Source organism: Megascapheus bottae, chromosome 19 (assembly GCF_031878675.1).
Source record: "Megascapheus bottae isolate mThoBot1 chromosome 19, mThoBot2.hap1, whole genome shotgun sequence".
Classification (NCBI taxonomy): domain Eukaryota; kingdom Metazoa; phylum Chordata; class Mammalia; order Rodentia; family Geomyidae; genus Megascapheus; species Megascapheus bottae.
The window spans coordinates 48036717-48058947 of NC_143527.1; the positions used below are offsets into that span (position 1 = coordinate 48036717).

Here is a 22231-nt window from a genome sequence, read left to right on the forward strand (position 1 = left end):
TTTATGCCTGGGCTGGCTTTGAACCTTGATCCTCAGATCTCAGCCTCCTGAGTAGCTAGGATTACAGGCACTGTGCCTGGCTTCAAAAATTTTTTTCTAAGCTGAGAGGGCACCAGTGGCTCATGCTGATAATCCTAGCTACTCAGGAGGCTGAGATCTGAGGATCACAGTTCAAAGCCAGCAAGGACAGGAGACATTTCCAATAAATTACTCAAAAAAGCCAGAGATGGCACTGTGGTAGATAGCTTGCCTTGAGCAAAAGAAGCTCAGGGACAGCAGCCAGGACCAGAATTCAAGCCCCAAGATGGGTATAGGGAATCTTTTTTTCTTCCCATATTGGCATTTTTTCCCCAGCTGAAATGTACATGGGTGGCTTTTTTTTTTTTTTGGTCATAGGGTACATGGAGCTTCTAAAAGGAATACCTAAGTAATGTAAGCAAAAAGAAAACTGAAGCCTCTAAGGAGACAGAAAAAAAAGGAGCCATAATCAAGTATAAAAACAATTAGATGATTCATGTAAGTGTTTAAGTAATTTTAAAATAACACATTATTTTTTGAGTATGCATGTTCTTCCTCTTGCATTCAGGGTCTGGATGTTGTCCTGAGCGTTTTTCTTTTCTTTCTTTCTTTTTTTTTTTTAACCAGTCCTGGGCCTTGAGTTCAGGGCCTGAGCACTGTCCTTGGGCTTTCTCAAGGCTAGAACTCTACCACTTGAGCCACAGCACAACTTCTGGCTTTTTTTCTATGTAGGTGGTACTGAGGAATTGAACCTGGGACTTTGTGCACATTAAGCAAGCACTCCACCACTAGGCCAAACTCTTGGCGTGTCTTGAGCTTTTCTGCTCAAAGTTAGTGCTCCACCTCTTGAGCCACAGCTCTACTTTTAGCTTTTTGGTGGTTAATTGGAGATAAGTGTCTCACAGACTTTCCAGCCCTGAATGGCTTTGAACTGTGACGCTGTGATGCTTAGATCTCAGTCAGAGGATTATAGGCATAAGCTATTAGCATCTAGCTAACAAACTTACGTTTTTTTAAATTCAAATAAATAGCCTTTATTAAAGAAAAAAAGGAATATTGTTAAGCACCAAAACTGAATGTTATTACATTACATGTACTATAAGAGAAAGGTGATTGTAATACTTGGTGTACAAGTTCTTAACTCTGAACAAACTTATTTTTAATATACTAAACATCCTCTAAAGTAATCAGTGCTCCAATATTTTTACACATGAATTATGATCTTCCAGGGATATCATAGTGTTTAATAAGGTATTGGCAGTGTACTTAAGATCTCTGAAAGATCACATAGTCTTCTTCTGGGAAAGTATACAGTGATATATGTAATATATATTATATATTACTAAATAATATTGTAAAGTGCCACTGAAGGATATGCTTATACATATTTAGTATAAAAAACAATCTTAAAACTGTAAGTAATGATTTACAGATAAGTTTAGAAATATTACTTGAATTTTATCAATTATAATATACAGAATGAAACTACAGGATTTTTTTTTTTTTTTGGTGGGTCCTGGGCTTGACTCGGCCTGGGTGCTGTCCCTGAGCTCTTCAACTCAAGGCTACTGCTCTACCCTTGGGCCTGGGTGCTGTTTGAGCTCTTCAGCTCAAGGCTACCACCCTACCTTTGAGCCAAGCCCCACTTCCCATTTTCTAGAAGTTAATAGAAGAGAAGAGGCTCAGGTCCTTTCATGCCTGGGCTGGCTTTGAACCTCAGATCTTAGCCTACTGCATAACTAGGATTACAGGTGTGAGCCACTGCGCCTCGCTAGGATATTTTATCAATGTAAGAAACACTTATTTGGGGGCCAGTATTAACATTAGTCTTTGATTAAATAAATTAGGCCCTGTTCTTTCATTTATAACTTGATCATAAGGAATATTTCACCTTATAGTTTTAAAATATTTTATTTTCAGGTTTCTATTTATATTTCTTACTTGATTATCAGTTATATTATTGTAGACTTTGAAAGCATTCTTCTGTATGTACTATAAAACACTAAGATAATGTTCTATGCTTAGAATCCAACATATTATAAGTACTTATTAAACAAAGAATGCTGAGCTAGAGGAATAAACAGTCCCTGCCTAAGAGGCAGCTGCACCCCTCCTTTTTTTCTCTTCACTTAAACTTATTTTTATTTGATGTAGACTAACTATACAATATGCATATATAAGTATAACATGCAATGCTTTGATATATGTGGGAATTAAAAAATATAAACATCTGTTCCCTCAAATATTTATAATTTTTAATACAAAAATTTCAAAATTCTTTTTACATTTTAGAAATGCACAATGCATTAGTATTTGTAGCTAGTGAGAAAAGTAGGATGGAAGGTGACCAATGATTACTTTTATTGTTTGATAGAAGAAATACATTCTGATGTTTGATTACACTCTTAACAATTAATACAATATGACAATTGCTAAAATGGCAGCAGATATTATGTCTCCAGAGAGCACTTAAGGAAGAGTCAACTTGTCAGAGAAATGGCAATGAAGTAAAGAATGAAGAATATACAGGCATTTCAGGTTAGGATTTAGGTACATAAACAAGCAGCTTAAACCACACAGTTCTCCTAGAGTTCACAAAATATTACAATGAAAAAATTAAAGAGTATATTTACTTTTCCTTTGAAATTCTAAGACCTTCATTTAGTAGCCAAGCACCCTATCATGAATTGTATCCTGAGGCTCACTACTATTTTTATATATGAATGATATATTGAGTTACAAATTTAAACTAATTCTTACAATGAGTTGACATTTAATATACTTCCAATTACTTGATTTTAAAAAAGGTATGCAAAAAATTCTACTATATACTGTAACTTGGAAACAGCAGAGCATGTATGTACATGTAGGAAACAAACAAAAACCCATAAGGAAAACACAGGAAAATATCATCTGTAAGAGAATCTGGTTTGTGAATTATGGGTGATTTTTGTTTTTATTGGCCTTTTCTATATTTTCTAAATTGGCAGTACCACAGATACTTTTTTTGCTAGTATTAGGCTTGAACTCAGGAACTAGGCACTGTCTCTGAGCTTTGTTCAGGCCAGTGATGCATCAATGACCTATAACTTTACTCTTACAACCAAAAAGTTTTTTTGCAAGTTCAGTAGTAGCTGTAAAATAGTAATTTCATTTTAGTTGAATATTTAGATTATTTTTGTGGCTTTGTTTTTCCATGTTTATATTTCTTTCAGTGAAATGAAAGAATGTTTTATTTTATGCATGTTTTATTATATTTTTACTATTTTGGAACATGCATAATGTTGGAGTTATATTCCTATCATATATGGACAACTGCATATTCCTTTTTTAAGTTTATATATATATTTATTATTATTATTTTTTTTTTTGGTTATGGGTCTCCTTTCTACCACTGGAGCCACAGTGCCACTTCTGGTTTTCTAGTGGTTAATTGGAGATAAAGCATCTCACATCCTTTAGTGCCCTGGTTGGCTTTGAACCAAGATTCTCAGATCTCAGCCTCCTGAGTAGCTACGATTACAGGCATGCACCACTGCACCTGGCTCATTATTTTTTCTTGCTAGTCTTGGGACTTGTACTCAGGGCCTGGCACAGTCTTTGGACACATTTTGTTCAAGGTTAGCACTTTGTGACTTGAGCCACAGTGCCACTTCTGGCTTTTTCCGTGTATGTGGTACCGAGTAATCAAACCCAGAGCTTCATGCATGCTAGGCAAGCACTCTAGCACTAGGAAAGCACCCAGCTCTACCCAGCTCCTCGCTTCCTCCCTCCCTCCCTTCCTCCCTCCCTTTCTCCCTCCCTCCCTTCCTTTTCTTTCTTTTTGCCAGTCCTGGGGCTTGAACTCAGGGCCACAGCACTGTCCTTGGGCTTTCTCAAGGCTAGAGATCTATCACTTGATCTACACCACCACTTCTGGCTTTTTCCCCCCACTATTTATGTAGTACCAAGGAAATGAACCCCGGTCTTCGTGCATGTTAGGCAAAAACTTTACCACTAGGTCATATTCCAGGCCCCTTATTTTATATTTTGGCAGTTCTGGGACTTGAGCTCAGAGTCTGGGCACTGTTTTTGAGCTTTCTCAAGGATAGTGCTCTACCATTTGAAACACAGCACTATTTTTTTTTTTTTAACTATCAGGGTAATGTATTAGAGGGGTTAGAGATACATTCATCAGGTAGTGGATACATTACTTTTCGCAGATTGATACCCCTGTTTTTGTCCCTATTTCCCTTCCCCTACCCTTTCCCAATCATCTTGTTTTCTTCCCTTCCCTTCCCTGTTTCAAATAAACAAACAAATGTGCACATATAATATACCAGGCAACAAAGTCAGATACAGTAATCATTAGGGGAAAAAAAGACAAATGAAATAACATATTACATTAAGAACAACAATCACAAAGATAACCTCTCATTTCCATATCCTAGAGTTCATTTTATTTATTCTAATCCTACATGACCTTATGTGCATAGCTTTTGAGCTGTTGTGATCCTCTGCTAGGGAGAGTCCTAGATGTGACCACAGCACCATTTCTGACTTATTCTGTGTCTGTAGTACCTAGGAATTGAACCAGGGCTTTGTGCATGCTGGATAAGCACACTACCACACTTCTTGCCACAACTGCATATTTCATTGTTTGTGTTTCTGACTTATCAACTGAAGGGTATGCTGGTCAATGCAAAAACCCTTTGTTTCCTACATATATATATATTTAAAGTCTCTGGGTGCCAGTGGCTTAAACCTGCAATCTAGCTACTGAGGAGGCTGAGATATGAAGATCAAGGTTTGAAGCCAGTAAGAAAGTCCACGAGACTAATCTCCAATTAATCACACACACACACACACACACACACACACACACACACACACACACACACACAGCAAAAAACAAAAAGCCGGACATGGAAGTGTGGCTGAAATAATAGAGTACTACCACTGAGTAAAAAAGCTCAGGGACAACACCCAAGCCAGGTGTTGGCCAAGGATCAGCACACAAAGTTTATTACAGTTTTAAAGAAAAAACATATAAATTTCTTTTTTTATTAAGTTTTTTTATTGTGATTAATAGAAGGGTTACATTATATTCACCAGATAAAAGGTGCATAACTTCACAAACATTGATACCCTTTCTCATGACATGGTCCCCATTTCCCTCCCACCCTCCCCCAGCTTATCATGATTTCCCTTTTCCCTATCCAAATAACCAATTAAGCACATATAAAATATATCAGATAACAAGGTGAAATATTATAACAATATGAGATAACCAAGGGATGGCAAAAGAGATGAGAGATAACATAGTACATTAAGAACAACAGTCACTCATTATATGGCTTTTGTTTCCTTATCCTGGAGGTCCTTACATTTAGTGTCATACTATTTGGCCTAATGTCTCTAGATTTTGTTCTATTGTAAATCTCTGTTAGGAGAGCCCAAGGTTTCTACTGATTATGACAAATGAGGGAGACTATTGGGCCTATGTTCCTTTGAGTCTGGCTTACTTCACTTAGTATGATTTTTTCTGTCTTTCCATTTCCTTACAAATGGGGTGATGTTGTTCTTTCTGACAGCAGCATAGAATTCCATTGTGTGTAAATACCACATCTTGTTGATCCACTCATCAACTGAGGGACATCTGGGTTGGTTCCATATCTTTGCTATGATAAATAGTGCTGCAATGAACATCACTGTTATAAATTTCTTAATAATCGACCTTGATGCTAGCTATAATTCATGACAGGAGCCTGGAAATTTCTCAGTGAACCAAGATGATCTATCTGTGCTTTGGTGTATTGAGTTACATTATGTCTACCAGGCAGATTCCCAGCTTTTGAGAACCACTTGCTCTGCCCATGGAGGCTGAAATTCCTTTCCTGCTTATGCTATTCTCTGTTTTTCAGTTCATTCAGGAACATAAATCAAAATGATCCTTTGATGCTAGTAGGTTGTATTCTTTTAAACACTGTTTTACTTTTCATGGTAGAGGATTACTCTGAGTACATCACCTAAAATCTCCAAATCCTCAGATTCTTATGGTCAAAAGTGACCTCAGTTATCACCTAAAAGTTGTTTTGATTTTGTTTCCAATATTTTAATTCTGGGATAACTATTTGTTAACTCAATTTGAGCTTGTACTTAAAAATATTTTATAAAGGGACCAGGAGTTTGGCCTAGTGGTAGAGTGCTTGCGTAGCATGCATGAAGACCGGGGTTTGATTCTTCAGTACCACATATGTAAAAAAAAAAGCTAGAAGTGGTGCTGTGGCTCAGGTGGTAGAGTTCTACCCTTGAGAAATCCCAAGGACAGTGCTTGGGCCTTGAGTTCAAGCCCAGGACTGGCAAAGTCACACACACACACAATATATATATATATATATATATATATATATATATATATATATACATGATCAAGGTTCAAAGCAAGCCTGGGCTGGGAAGTCTGTAAGACTCTTATTTCCACTAAATAACCAAAAAAAGCCCAAAAGTGGAGCTATGGTTCAAGTGGTGCACTAGCTTTGAGCAGGAAGCTCAGGGACAATGCCCAGGCCCTGAGTTCAAGCCCCTGGGCTAGCACACCAAAATAAGTCAATAAAAATTTTTTTACAACTATGTTCCCTATGGAAAATTTTAATATTTATCACCTACGTTTGTTGTTAACATATTATTTGAAAAGCTAGAAAACGAGAAGTAAGTTTTTGTGAAAATACTGTATTAAAAGTAGGTTCTTTCTCTCTCTCTCTCTCTCTCTCTCTCTTTCTTTCTTTCTTTCTTTCTTTCTTTCTTTCTTTCTTTCTTTTTTATTTTTGTGGGTCATGGGGCTTGAACTCAGCCTGGACACTGTCTCTGAGCTCTTCAGCTCAAGGCTACCACCCTACCCCTGGGCCTGAGCATTGTCCCTGAGCTTTCAGCTCAAGGCTACCGCCCTACCCTTGAGCCAAGCCCCACTTCCTAGTTTTCTAGAGGTTAATTGGAGATAAAGAGTCTCAGATCCTTTTGTGCCTGGGCTGGCTTTGAACCTTGATCCTCAGTTCTCAGCCTCCTGAGTAGCTAGGATTACAGGTGTGAGTCACCTGCCCAGCTTCATGCTTTCTTCTTTTAACTAAGGTGAATATTCCTAAGTAACATTTGGAAAAATGCTCTTATACATCAGGGTGATTTTTAGATATCCGTAAATCTGGTGACATTTAAAGAATGTTTAAATGTAACTTAATTTCTCTAGAATCTTTATGCTTGACATTTTACCTGCCAAGCTTACCACAGATTTCCATCATTTCTCACATGATATCGAAATGGAGTAGCAACCAAATAGAACAGATCTAACCAAGGTAGAGATGACACACACACACACACACACTCTCTCTCTGTTTACATATATACACATATATGTATATATATATATGCATGTATACACACACACGCACACACACACACACACACGCGCATACATGCTCTTTCCCTTCTCATGTTAACATTGTACAATTCTCAACAAGAATGGCAACAATGTGTTTTTGAAATAGTACTCATGATACATTTTTAGGAAACCATTATTCTACTTATCTTATACATTTCTGTAGCCAGTGAAGATAATACAAAATGAAATACACTGTGACCCTGCACTTTAAGAATTTATACGGAGGCCCTAGTCCCTAACTCTCATATATTCTCTGAAATTAAACCATCAATAAACTTCCTAGGCTCCATTATACCATATTAAAAACCTTGTGTAATACATTTGGCTTATCCAGAATATAGGCTCATGCTTGTAATCTGAACTATAAGGGGGTGGTCAAGAGGATAATGGTTTGAGACAAGCAAAATGAGACTCCATCTCAACCAATAAGCCAAGAGTGGTGATATGAGCCTGGGGTCCCAGGAGCTACCCAGGAGTTTGTAAGTAGGAAGATTATAATCTGTGGCTGAAACCTGAAAAAAAATGAGAAATTAGTCAAGGCAAATAATAAGAATTGTTATAAAGGGGATGTGGTTCAAGTGGTATTTGCCTAGCAATCGTTTGGCTTTGTTAAAAAGTCCAATATCAAACAATCCAAAACATACATATTTGATTCCTAACTTCTACAACTGCTTGCTTCAAATCTCACACTCCCTACCACTGCAGCACAATGCCTTCAGTTACTCAAATTAATCCCAAAGCCATATGTAATGCTTTCAGTTCAATAACTTTACATTTCAACTGTCCAGTTTTGGTCTCTGGGACCTTTCTTAATCTTTCTATTCTCACTAGCATTGTCTTAGTCTCAGTTCTCATCAGTTCTCACCAAGACTAGGCACAATATGACCAGCATCCTCATATCACAAATTTTACCTAAGAACTTAGGATAACATAACTAGAGGTGGAGATTACTCAAAGACTGGGTTATCTACTTTTTCACTAGATGGCTTAATAATTCTTATTTGATAGGCAAATAATTCTTGATTTTAACTACTATTCTCCTTATTTAACAGACAAGTAAATCATCTGAGCCATTAGAGATCTGTCCAAGGCCAGCTACTGAGGGTGTTTCTGCCTTCACAGTATGTTCTACACTGCCTACAATCTTTCATTCATTCTTGCTATATACATTAGCCTATACTGGTCTACTACATTTTATTCCCCAAATTTCCACGCATATTTATGTAGATTTTCATCACTTGCTCCTTGGGTTTTTTTTTTTTTGCCAGTCCTGGGCTTGAGCTCAGGGCCTGAACACTGTCCTTGGACTTTCTCAAGGCTAGAGCTCTACCACTGGAGCCTCAGCACCACTCCCGGCTCTTTTCTATGTATGTGGTACCGAGGAATTGAACCTAGGTCTTTATGCATGCTAGGCAAGCACTTTAACCACTAGGCCAAACTCCTGGCCCATTGCTCCTTGTTTTTATCAGCTGAAGAAGAGATGTTTTATGCATTGGAATTAACTTATACTGTAAGTTTATTTGGAGTGATTTGGAAAGAGGTAAACTTAAACTTCCAGTTAACTCCTAGAAACACTAATTCTTTGGAGCTATTACAAGTCATAATAAATGTTAAGTCCTTGTCATCATAGATCAGTGGTATGGGAAATGTTTATGCCCAAGAAAAAGATAAGGACGAAGGGAAGGCATCTGCTCCACAGTATACGCAATGTGTTCTGTATATTCTAAGTACTTAAGCTCCCTCTCTGTCTCTGTCTGACTTGAACTCTGGGCCTGGGCATTGTCCCTGAGCTCTTCAGCTCAAGGCTACTGCCCTACTCCTTGAATCACAGATCCACTTCCTGTTTTCTAGTGGTTAACTGGAGATATGAATCTCACAGACTTTAGTGCCCAGGCTGGTTTTGAACTGCGATCCTCAGAACTCAGCCTCCTGAGTAGCTAGAATTACAGGCATGAGCCACGGCACCTGGCAACTATAATCCTTTGTCAACATCAGCTGCCTAAATTAGTAACACTCCTAAAGTGGAAAATGAAGAGATGGGAAATGTGGCTACTAAGGAGGCTGGGGGGCAAGGCTGCTTTAAGGAATTTAGAAATCTTTAGAGAAGGTAATGTCCAATGTAGCTGCAATTGTCTACTTCTGTTTTCCAAATTACTGAAAAGGCTAGGGACTTTCATAATAGATAGTATAGGGGAGATGCTTAATACTGAATAAAGGTAGAAATAGAGTTTCAGAACTAAATTAATGTAAAAGAGATTAAATGGCTGGGCTTATGGTGGAATAAAAACAAGAAAGAAAAATATCAATACTTACTGCTGATTTTTCATTCAAATTCCGCAATTTGAGGGGATAAACACCTCACCAACTTGTTCTTATTTCTCATATTACTTGTTGTGTCAAGCAAACATCTGTTGTTCATTGTGCTGGACAGCTTCCACAGCGTTGGTTAACACTGACATACATAAATTATGCTCTCACTTTTGCACATTAGGTGTTAAACCATTTTTAGTTTTTAGTTTCTTTAATGCAAAAGCATTTTATGTTTGGGAAAATGGAAACTGTTTAAGTAAAGGTAGGGAAGTGGCACTGTGGCTCCAGGGATGGGGCAGTAGCCTTGAGCTGAAGAGCACAGGGACAACACCCAGGCCCAGAGTTCAAGTCCCATGAGCAAAAAAAAAAGTAGTAAACCTTTAGCAGTTCTCTGAATCTTACTGTGAGGGAAACTTAGAAGAAAACTTTCATGAAATTCATATATATGAAACACAGAGATATAGTATCACAAAAAATACCAAAGGAATCTGAAGAACCATGAGGAAATACTTAGAAAAATTGTACTTAAATAAACTTGGAAATCTAATAGAAATGGACAAATACGGATAACTTCTACATAGTTGACTTTCCTAAATTGAAGCAAGAGAATATAACCTCAAGCAAGCAGTGAGACTGAAGAAGAAACACAGAATACTCCAATAAAGAAGAGGCTGGGACCACATAAATGCACTGCCAAACTGTCTATCAGGCCTTAAGAAAAACTAACATTAATGTTCCTCAAACTCTTCCATGAAATAAAAGGAAAGGAAAGCTGGGTACTGGTAGCCCACATACATAATCCTAGCTACACAGGCAGTTAAGATCTGAGGATTGCAGTTCAAAGTCAGCTCAGGCAAGAAAGTCCATGAGACTCTTATCTCTAAAATCACCAGAAAACTGGAAGTGGTACTGAGGCTCAAAGTAATAGAGTGCTAGCCTCGAGTGAAAAAGCTCAGTGACAGCACCCAGACACTGAGTTTAATTAAGCCTCATAATTGATTAAAAAAGGGAAAGGAATATTTAAAAGCCCCTCTCACCAACCCCACGAAGTCAGAATTATCCTCATTCCCAAACGATATGCACCCAGGCAAACAGGAGGATTTTCAACCAATCTTTTTGATGAGCAATGTTGTAAAAATTCTCAGTAAATTTCTTGAGAACCGAATGCTTCATCACATTGAACAGCTATGATGAAGTTGGTTTCCTTACAAGAATGCAAGCATAGTTTAACATGTCATATTGATGGTTAATGAGTTAATCAGTACCTATAATATATCACATAAAGAATTCAAAACAAACTTAATAAGACCATCTCAATTGAGATTAAAAAAGAAAAGCTTTTTCAAAACCAACATCCTTTTATGATAAAAGTTTTGAAGAACTGGTGCTGGTGACTCACAACTATAATCATAGCTACTGACTAAGTTCTGCAGATCATAGTTTGAAGCAAGTGGGGCAGTAAAAGCCTGTTATCTCCATTCAATAGCAAAAAAGCTGGCAGTGGAACTGTGGCTCCAGGGGTAGAGCACAGCCCTTAGTGAAAATGCTAAGGGAGAGTATGTAGGTCCTGAGTTCAAACCTCAACATTGGTGTGATATGTACATGTATGTATGTACACACATACACACACACACACACATTCTGAAGAAACTATAGAAATAAAAGTAACATATCTGGACTAACTAAAGTTTATATATGGACAAGCATACAGTCAACATCATATTAAAACTGGGAAGTCAATGTGATATCATACTTAATAGAGACTCTATGGACTCCAAAAAACTTCCAGAGGTATCAAAACACAAATACTCAGAATCCAGTGGCTTTCTATATACTAACAATGAACAGGCTAAGAAAGAAATTATGAAATTGTTTCTATTTACAATAGTTTCAAACCCCCTGCCTCCTATTCCCTCCCCCCCCCCAAAATCAGAAAAGTCTAGGGATTAATTTAAGCAAGCACATACAAGACCTCTACAAAAATTTATAATATAAAAACCTTGAAAAAAGGAATTAGAAGAGGAGCCAGAAGCATAGCCTAGTGGTAGAGTGCTCACCTTAGTGCCACACACTCAGAAAAAGCCAGAAATGGCGCTGTGGTAATAGAAAGCTCATAGAACAGGAGCTTTTTTTTTTTTTTGGGGTTTATGTTTTGTCAGTTATGGGGCTTGAACTCATGGCCTGGGTACTGTCCTTCAGCTCTTCTTCTCAAGGTTAGAGCTCTACCACATTGAGTCACAGCTCCACTTCCCATTTTTTTAGTATTTAATTGGAGCTGAGTATCATGGCGGACTTTTCTGCCTGGCCTGGCTTCGAACCTTGATCCTCAGATCTCAGCTTTCTGAGTAGCTAGGATTACAGGTATGAGCCACTGACTCCCAGTGAGAAGGTTTTTTAATTAGCTATCAGACAAGGGCCTCATATATTTAGAGCTCAAAAAATTAAACAACCCAATTCATAAATGAGCTAAAGACTTACAGACTTCTCAGAAGAAGTAAGATTGGTCAAAAGACATATGAAAAACATTCGATATCTCTGCCCATAAAAGAAATGCAAATAGAAAAAACTTAAGATTCCACCTCACAAGTTAGAATGGCCACTATCAGGAAAACTTAACAAGATCAAATGCTGGCATGAATGTGTCCCAAAGAGAAGTCTATTACACTGCTGGTAGAAAGGTAAGCTTGTTCAACCACTCTGGAAAGCAGTATAGAGGTTCCTCAAAAGACTAAATATATGGCTGGAAGTTTGGCCTAGTAGTAGAGTGCTTGCCTAACATGCACGAAGAGCTGGGTTCAATCCCACAGTACCATATATGTAGAAAACAAGCCAGAAGTGGTGTTGTGGCTTAAGTGGTAGAGCTCTAGCCTTGAGAAAACACAAGGACAGTGCTCAGACCCTGAGCCTAAGCCCAAGACTGGCGAAAAAAAAAAAAAAAGACTAAATATATAAATATAGAGCTTCTCCATGATCCAGCAATTCTACTGCTGGGCATTTATCCAACAGAATACTTACAAGGACACATTAAAACTACTAGCATAACCATGTTCACTGTGGCATTGTTTACTATGGTCAAAATATGGAATCAACATCTGTGTCCTTTGATGGAAGACTGGATCAAGAAAACGTGGTATATATGCAAAGTGGAATTCTACTTTTCCATCAGAGAGAATGATATTGTACTACATGTAAGAAAATGAAGGGAAAGATTTGGGGAAATTTTTTTTGGCAAGATTGATGTTCAAACTTGGAAAGCTTTTTTTTTTTTTTTTTGTAATACTGATAGACAAATGAAAATGGAAACTAACTTGAAACAACTAATTGATGCTAACCAAAAACAAAATAACAATTTGAAATACTACTTCAAAAAAAAAAAAAAAAAGGCTGTTGCAGTGGCTCTCGCCTGTAATCCTAGCTACTTAGGATGCTGAGATCTGAGGATCATGGGTCAAAGCCAGCCTGGGCACGAAAGAATGAGAGATACTTATCTCCAATTAATCACTAGAAAAGGAACTGGCGCTATGGCTCCAGGGGTAGGGTGGTAGCCTTGAGCTGAAGAGCTCAGAGACAACACCCAGGCCCTGGGGTAGGGTGGTAGCCTTGAGCTGAAGAACTGAGGGACAGTGCCCAGGCCCAGAGTCCAAGCCCCACAACTGAACAACAACAACAAAAAAGTCACCAACAATCTGTGTGTTTCGATCTATGTATGGTTTCAGTGAAAGTAAAGTTTGTTTGATGAAGTTCGGAGCTCTGGAATTCGGTGTGTAGATATTTAGGATGGTTATGTCCTCCTGGAAGAAAGATCCCTTTAGTAGTATGTAGTAAACTTCTTTGTCTTTTCTCATTAATTTTAGTTTGAAGTCTATTTTATCTGATATGAGGATGGCAACGCCAGCCTGTTTATGGTGGCCATTAGCTTGATAGAGGTTATTCCAACCTCTCACTTTCAAAAATGTTTTTTTGGGTAAGATGTGCCTCTTGAAGACAGCAGAATGATGGATCTTGCTTTTTAATCCAACTAGATAGTCTATGTCGTTTAATTGGAGAGTTAAGTCCATTGATATTGAGAGTCAGGATTGAGAAATATTTATTAGTTCCTGCCATTTTTAAAAGCTTTCATTAGGGCCTGTGTCTTGATAGTTCTTGTGGTACTTAGATGTTATGAGTTTTAGGTGCCATGTCTTTCTCTGTATTACATTTGTGTTGGTTTTCTATGTGTAGAACATCTTTGAGAATTTTCTGTAATGTAGGTTTTGTTGCTACATAATGTTGCAGTTTTTCCCTGGACAAAAGCCATATAATGAGTGATTGTTGTCCTTAACTACTATGTTATCTCTCATCTCTTTTGCTATCCCTTGATTATCTCATATTCTTACAGTATCTTACTTTGTTATCTAATATATTGGATATATTTGTATTTGGTTATTTGAAATTGGATAGGGAAGGGGGAAAACAAGATGAGGGACGGGAGTGGGAGGGAGGGAAATGGGGACCAAGACATGAGAAAGGTATCAATGTACGTGAATTAATGTACCTTCTATCTGGCAAATATAATGTAACCCTCTTATTACAATAAAAAATATATGAAAAAGAAGTAGTTACGGAAACTTAGGTTTGAAAATTACTGACAAAGTTTGCATGAAAATAATTTAAAAGAACTTTTTTTTGCCAGTCCTGGGGCTTTATCTCAGGGCCTGAGCTCTGTCCTTGGGCTTCCACAAGGCTAGTGCTCTATCACTTGAGCCACAGATTCACAGATCATTTCTAGCTTTTTTTTTTCTATGTATATGATACCAAGTAATCGAACCCTAGTCTTCGTGTATGCTATGCTAGGCAGGCACTCTACCATTAGGCCAAACTCCCAGCCCACTTCTGTGTTTTTTATAGGTGATCTGCTAAATTTTTTGGTTTATTTCTCAGATATTTTACAATGCTAAATAGAAAGGCTTTCTCATTTCTTTCCTTACTTTTGGACATGTGCAATTGCTTTTGCCAGGCTTAAGTAGTCAATTTTACAAATATCTGGTTTGGCGTTAGTAGTTCTACTGTGCCTCACTGCCAGCTGCTGCTTTCTGTTCTGTACACTGACTGCCTCAAGTATACACAGGCATTTAGCCCTCTCAAAAGGACTGCAGCTTACCTCTGTATTTCAGCTACTCAGAAGGCTGAGAACTGAGGGACTGTAGTTCAAAGCCAACCTGGTCAAATCTGAGACTGTCATCTCCAATGAACCCTCAAAAAGCCAGAAGTCAGACCTATGGCTCAAGTGATAGACTGTCAGCCTTGAGTGAAAAAGCTAAGCAAGAGTGCAAGGCCCTGAGTTTAAGCTTCAGTACTGGCCTACACACACACAAAATAAAGTTACAATTTCTCTCCCTATTTACATGTGAGGTCATCAGGGAATACAGAGGTGATGCAACTCGTTCATATCAGAAGACTAATAAATCATAAAGGTGAAATTTGTATCCTATAATCTGGGTCCTAAGATTTACAATTTTGTTTTGAGAGCAAGTTTGCAAAAGCTATGCAGTTGAAAGTAAAATTATCTACTTATTTACACTATTCACATTAGGTAACAGTTTGCAGCAATTTTTGTTGTTGTTGTTGGTCATGGGGCTTGATCTCTGGGCCTGCGCGCTGTCCCTGAGCTCTTTAGCTCAAGGTTAGCGCTCTACCCCTTGAGCCACAGTGACACTTTTGGTTTTCTGGTGGTTAAATGTACATAAGAGTCTATTGGACTTTAGTGTCTAGGCTGGCTTTGAACTGCGATCCTCAGATCTCAGCCTTCTTGTTGCTAGGATTACAGGTATTAGCCACTGCACCTAGCTCCTGTCAAGTAGTATTAAATATTTTATTTAAATGAAAAATTTGGCTATGTCCATTCATTCATTCATTCATTCATTCTTCCATTCACTTATTTACTTGTAGATAGGATTTTGCTATGTTGACAAGGCTGGTTTCAAATTCAAGATCCTTATGTGCTGGCCTCTCTAATAGCAGAATTAGGTGTTCACGAATAGGTCCAACTAGATTCTCACTATTTTTTAGTCATGAGGCTTGAATTTAGGGTCTAGGTGCTGTCCTGAGCTCTTTTGCTCAAGTTAATGCTCTACCATTTAGAGCTACAACTCCACTTCTGAGTTTTCAGAGTCTAACTGGAGATAAAGTCTCATGAGGACTTTTCTGCCCAAGCTAGCTTTGAACTTCTATCCTCAGTCTAAGCCTCCTGAGTAGCTAGGATTACAGGCATGAACCATGTGCACCAGTAATTCCATTTTACGGATAGTATTTATCAAGTGCTAATTTTGTAATTTGCTTTTTAAAACACACTCTCGCATTACCTGATTTAACTTGTACCACATCTCTATGAGGTATGCACTGTGACCCTTAATTTACAGATGTGGAACAAATTAACAATAATTTGCCTAAGATGAGAGAGATGGGATAGATAACATTTAGAATCTGTCAAGGAGTACTAAAAGCTTAACACAAACATTTTAAAAAGGCAATGGGGGAAGAGGTCGTTAGTTAATTTCTATTGTCAAAGTCCCTACATATCATGTTAAGTCTTTTTCTTTGTTCTTTTTGTTTAAGGCATTCAACTAGAATTAAGTGTTATATTAACAGCAAGAACAGTCTGGGAGCAGTGGCTCACACCTGTAATCCTTGCTACTCAGGAGACTGAGATCTGAGGATTGAGGTTCAAAACCAGCTTGGGCACTAAAGACTCTGAGACTTTTATCTCCAATTAACTCCTAGAAAATGGGAAGTGGGGCAGCAGTACAAGGGCAGGGCAGTAGCCTCGACCTGAAGATCTCAGGGACAGCACCCAGGCCTAGAGTCCAAGCCCCCAGACCTACAGAAAACAAAACAAAACTAAAAAAAAATTATATCTGGGGTGGTTTTTGGTTATGTATCATCTGTTTTGGTAATCTATCTATCTATTTATTTATTTATTTATTTATTTATTTATTTATTTTATTTTTTTTGCCAGTCCTGGGCTTGAGCTCAGGGCCTGAGCACTGTCCTTGGACTTTCTCAAGGCTAGAACTCTACCACTTGAGCCTCAGCACCACTTCCAGCTTTTTCTATATATGTGGTACCAAGGAACCGAACCCGGGTCTTCGTGCTTGCTAGGCAAGCACTTTAACCACTAGGCCAAGTTCCTGGCCCCCTATTTTATTTATTTATTTAGGTGTTTTTTTGTTTGTTTTTTGGTGGGTCATGGGGCTTCAACTCTGGGCCCAGGTGAATTCCCGAGCTCTTTAGCTCAAGGATACCACCATATCCTGAGCCACAGGATATGATTTCAGGTGTGAGCCATTGCACCCGGTTCATTTATTTTAGAACAATATTTACTGTCTTTTGGCAAAGAAAGAAATATAGTTAATGTCAGAAAACCAGGAAAGTATAAAGATGGCTAAAGAGAATAAAAAGTCATGTAGAACCATTTGTTACAGCTAGTTTAAAAGTATAAAATTTAATTTTGATTAATGTAGAAAAACTGCACTTCTAAAGCTCACGTCTGTCTTTCTGGTTCTTCTAAATTGCCAGGCCTACTATTGTTTGGAAAGCATGACTATTATACTCCATTATGCAGCCTAAAAATAATGCTGAGACATAAGTTCAAAGCCAGCACGGGCTACATAAAAATTAAGGACTAGGGTAAGGTTGAAGAGGTGCAACACTTGTCTACCAATTCCAAAGTCAGGAGTCCAAGTCCTTATACTCCCTCCTCTAGAACTCCAAACCAAAACAAACCCACAAAAAAGGAGATAATCACAGTGACAAATTTAGAGGTGAGATGAAGAGGGAAAATAATACAATTAATGCTAAAGTACTATAACAAAAAGTAAAATCTAAATATGAAACAAAATTAAGTATTGTAGCACTCTATGTCTCTCAATTAGCCACCACACAATGCCTTTCTACTAAATTGTCAGTAACATAGAAAATGGTCCCGTAAGTAATAACATTTTCTGCCTCTAAAAACAAGTATCACTACAAAAATTTTGATGTCACTAAAGGAGACTGACAAAATCACCCAGTGTCAAAAATTCTATCACATATATATGTATATATATATGTATGTATATACACGCACACATATATATGTGTGTGTGTATATATATATATATATATATATATATATATATTACATGGAGGTCCTTTTAACCATGACTCCCAATATTTTTCTGCAAATAGGATGACATGGAGCCAAACTCATTTAAATATATGCATATATTGTTAAGCTTAAAACAAAGTCTTCCTTTAAGGATTCTGCCCAAGTGCATTCTTTGTAAAATTTTAGTCTTAACTATTGAGCAATATATTACTACTACAATTATGTGACAGACTCACTTCAAGTTGCTATGCACTGGTGGAAATTGTGTTAAAGGAAATCATCAAGCTAGCATTTTTTTTTTAATATGGCATTTGACTTTATTCTTGGTAATATTCAGGTGGTTTTAAAACAAACTTGTGGAAGCACATTAAAAGTTACGTAAATATTGCCAGGGAGCCTGGGGCCCTCTGCTCAAGCTGGCATTCTTAACCTACAATCCATTAATTTTCTGGGAAAATGCCATTGAAATTTCTTGACTTCAGTGAGAGGTATTTAGCAGCCTACTGTTACACATACCAAAATATGAAAACTTAGCTACCACCACAATTTGCTGCATGTGTGCTGGTATAAGAGAATTAATGATAAGAACGTGTTTTTGTAGACTACTAAAGAATGAGCTTTTACAATACATCATCATTTAGGTCTTGGTAATTCCTTTCCAACTCACTTCATTTAAATCTGAAATGTTTTTCTCTTAAAAAGCAATCCTCTTAGAATTACAAATTCTTAGGCTTAGACCTTAGGATGATATTAATCCACATAAAACATATTAAAATATGTACTCATTTATTGTTTGGGGGGTGTATATGACAGTATCAGGGCTTGAACTCCAGATTGGTTACGTCCCTTAGCTTTTTTGCAGAATGCTGGTGCTCTACCACTTGCGGAACAAAATTCACTTCTGGCTTTTTGGTGGTCAGTTGGAATTAAAAGAGTTTCACAGATTTTTTTATTTTTTTGCACAGGGTGGCTTCAAACCTTGATCCTCAGATCTCAGCCTCTTGAGTAGCTAGGATTATAGGCATGAGTCACTGGTATCCATCAAGATCTTTATAAAGTACTTTTTAAAGTTCTTTTTGTTTCTTTCTTTATTGGTAGAAATAAGTTGACAGTATATGAAGTTTAAAAACTTAACATTTAAAACTGTGTAAATTACACCATGTATATGACAATGCAGAGAAGAAAAAGTAGAACAAGCAAAATACTACCACCGAATTTATTTTACTTGGTTAGTAAGTAGTTATTAAAAATTCCTCATTGAATATAATAGTATACACTTCACCTTCTTCAAGTAGCCTTCTAAGTAGCTACTGCATTTCTCTCAGCACTGACAGCATATATGTACAAATACCGAACATGGTGTTTCACATGATTCAACAAGTTCAGGAATACAGCTCTAGGTATACCAATATGCAAATACTTTTACTCTATAAAATGCTCTGTATTTGAATGCTATATCATCAAGTCTAATCCTAATGAGCAGATATGTTTAGATTTCAATGCTGTAATAAAACACTCTTTAGTAATCTTTTCCTGTACTTTTTATAATTCTAAGGTTAAAATGTTTGTTTTACAATATTCTAAAGTGATGCTTTGTCCTATTCATGGGTAAACTGTTACCATCACATAACCCATTTGACAAAGAAAAAGTTATAGTATATTCAGTGTTTTAACTATATTTCCTTAGATGTCCTGATTTAGTAAGTTGTTTTATTAGTTTATTTCTTTATTATGTAACTTCATATAAGCAAGAAGTTTGTACTTTTCACAGTTCCTGAAATACAGAACTAAGGAAGTAAGTATCACAAACTATGACATTGCCTTTACAATGTAATAGTACAATTTACTATTAAATACTAATAAAACAAGGATTCAAAATGCTGGTCATTTTGTGTTGCTTTATAACACAGAAAAATATACTCTGTAATTACCAATGAATTTTTTTATTTTGTCCAAGAACAGGACTTGAGCTGGGTATCTGATACCTTCATTCATTGGTTGGCATTATAACACCTGAGTCATGCCTCCAATTCCCAGAGTCAACTTAATAACTGTCTTCTCAAAACTTTCAATCTGTTTTACAGTAAACTAAAAAGTACGTTATTTATTATAATGGAGCATTTCTTGGATAAATTTGAAGTATACTTCTGAGGAGAGTTTACAATAGAGTCTTAAAAGCTAAAACCAGAATGATTATTCTGGCCAATATAGTCAGAAAAAAAGGTAAACAGCTTTCATGACAATAGTAATTTTAAACTTTTTCAGTTAGGTACTCTTTTTTTTGTTGTTGTTGGTTGTAGGGCTTGAACGCACAGCCTGGGCACTGCATCTGAGCCTCTTTCTGGTTAAGGCTAGCTAACACTGTACTGCTTATGCTACAACACCACTTCTGTTTTCTAAGTGGTTAATGATGCGTTTCATGAGGATTTCTCTGCTGGGGCTGGCTTCGAACCACAATCCTCTCTCAGGCTCTTGAGTAGCTAGGATAATAGGCATGCAGCACTGATGCCAGGCTTGGTACTCTTTTAAAATTAAAAACAGTGCCTGGCAAAGCTATTAACAAAATCTCCACTTTGGCAATCAGTGTTTAGAAAGTATCAGGCTGCACTAATGCAACTCTTTAAATCTAACTCTTGAATACGGGTGAATTCTGGACATGAAAACAAGAAACAAATGTTTGCAGTCGTTTTTTGTAAAAGAAAATAATGTGAGTAGTATAAGAATTTGAGAAAAGGTCAGAAACTGAAGCAGGGGGAAAGACTAAAGAATCATGGAAATCTAAGAGTGTCATACATTTCTAAACAAATAAGTTGTATTAAACCAGGACATGCATTCCTGAAATATTTATTATAAATGTCAGGACATGTGACACAAGAAATGTATGAACCATGTCCATAAAGTGAGGACAGTATGTAAATATTTAACCACTGACCATTATTCTACTTTCACTAAAAGTAGAAAGCAATTATGTTATTACGCATATGGAATCTATCAGATGACATTTTTCATAGCAGTTTTTCCTTTTCTGATGAAGGAAGTAGTACACTGACACAAGCTCCTTATTTTGATGACTCAATAGCTAATTATAACTGACACTAACATATATCACAATATTTAATTGAATGAACTATATTTGGGGTGATTAAGATATATTATGGCACCCTTTTATTTATTCCAAATTTATTAAGTTGTGAAACTCACTGTCTGGGTTTTATATTCTAACAACAATACTTAAAGTGCATCTGTCACATAGATGACATATCAGATGGATAACAATGCTTTGGGTGTTGCACTTACAAACATCTATGGGCAGTAATTCATGTTTTCTGAATTTGGACTGGCTAAAATTTGAGTTAAGTTTAACAAGGACCTCATGTAAATTAAGGAACAAATTTTGGGTACTTTCATCAGTTTTCTTCAGCAACTCCAAAATCTTTGTTTGATACTTACTGATAAATTTTTGCATCATTCCTTGAGGCACTCTGATCAAGCAATTATTCAGGCACATTCACCATGTGGAAAATAAATACTCTGAAAAATCAATACATAGCTGATGAACACATGTTAAATAATTAGTATCAGTGAAAATAAAAAAAGAGGTTCTAGAAAATGTGTTCTACCCTAAACATTTAAGTTCAAGTATCTTTGTTTTGTTGGGGAAAATTTATTACAGTTCTTCTAGTTTATTAATGCTTTACGTAGCTAGTTTCCTGAAGACACCAAAGTTTAAGAGTTTACAGCCTAATAGAATTTACATGCCACACAAAAATGTTCCACTTGTCAAACTTATTTTCCTATTTTCTCAATGGAAGTCAATGTACTTTTGGTTAAAACAACCCTGACTCCACACAACACAGAGATAATTCAAAAGGTTTGTATCTAACAGATACATTAACAAATGTGTTGGAAGTAGAAAACGACATGTTAGTGGCTGGTGTTAATATGGATTTTTTACATCACTAGTACTTAATACTTAATTCAGAGGGAGCTTAAAAATAGTTGTTGAAAATGAAGTTATGTAACACGTAAGTAGAGGACTTATATGTATTGATGAATGACCATTACATAAAGCTAGGAAAAAAAGTATAAATGATGAAAAGAAGTTTAATTTCTGTATGCTAAATTTTGAGGTATCATTGAAGAAACCTAAGTGGCAATATCCACAGGGTAAATAAATTCAGTTCAAATATTCAGAGAGAGATATTTTAAATCCCTAACCACATAATGCTTGTTAAATGGTGAGTGGGTGAACCATATTTGGGAGATTGTATACAGCTGAAAGGGTAGAAAGTAAAGTCTTTGGGAAAACCAACACAGGGGTATATAGAAACAAAGTGTATAGTCTATAAGAAACAGAAGACACC

At 36.8% G+C, this 22231-nt stretch overlaps 1 protein-coding gene across 3 annotated transcripts in view; it reads right to left on the reverse strand.

Annotated features, from left to right (window-relative positions):
• Ankrd12 (ankyrin repeat domain 12) overlaps positions 1–22231 on the reverse strand; it is a 118884-nt gene that overhangs the window by 29131 nt on the left and 67522 nt on the right. The window lies entirely within an intron of this gene.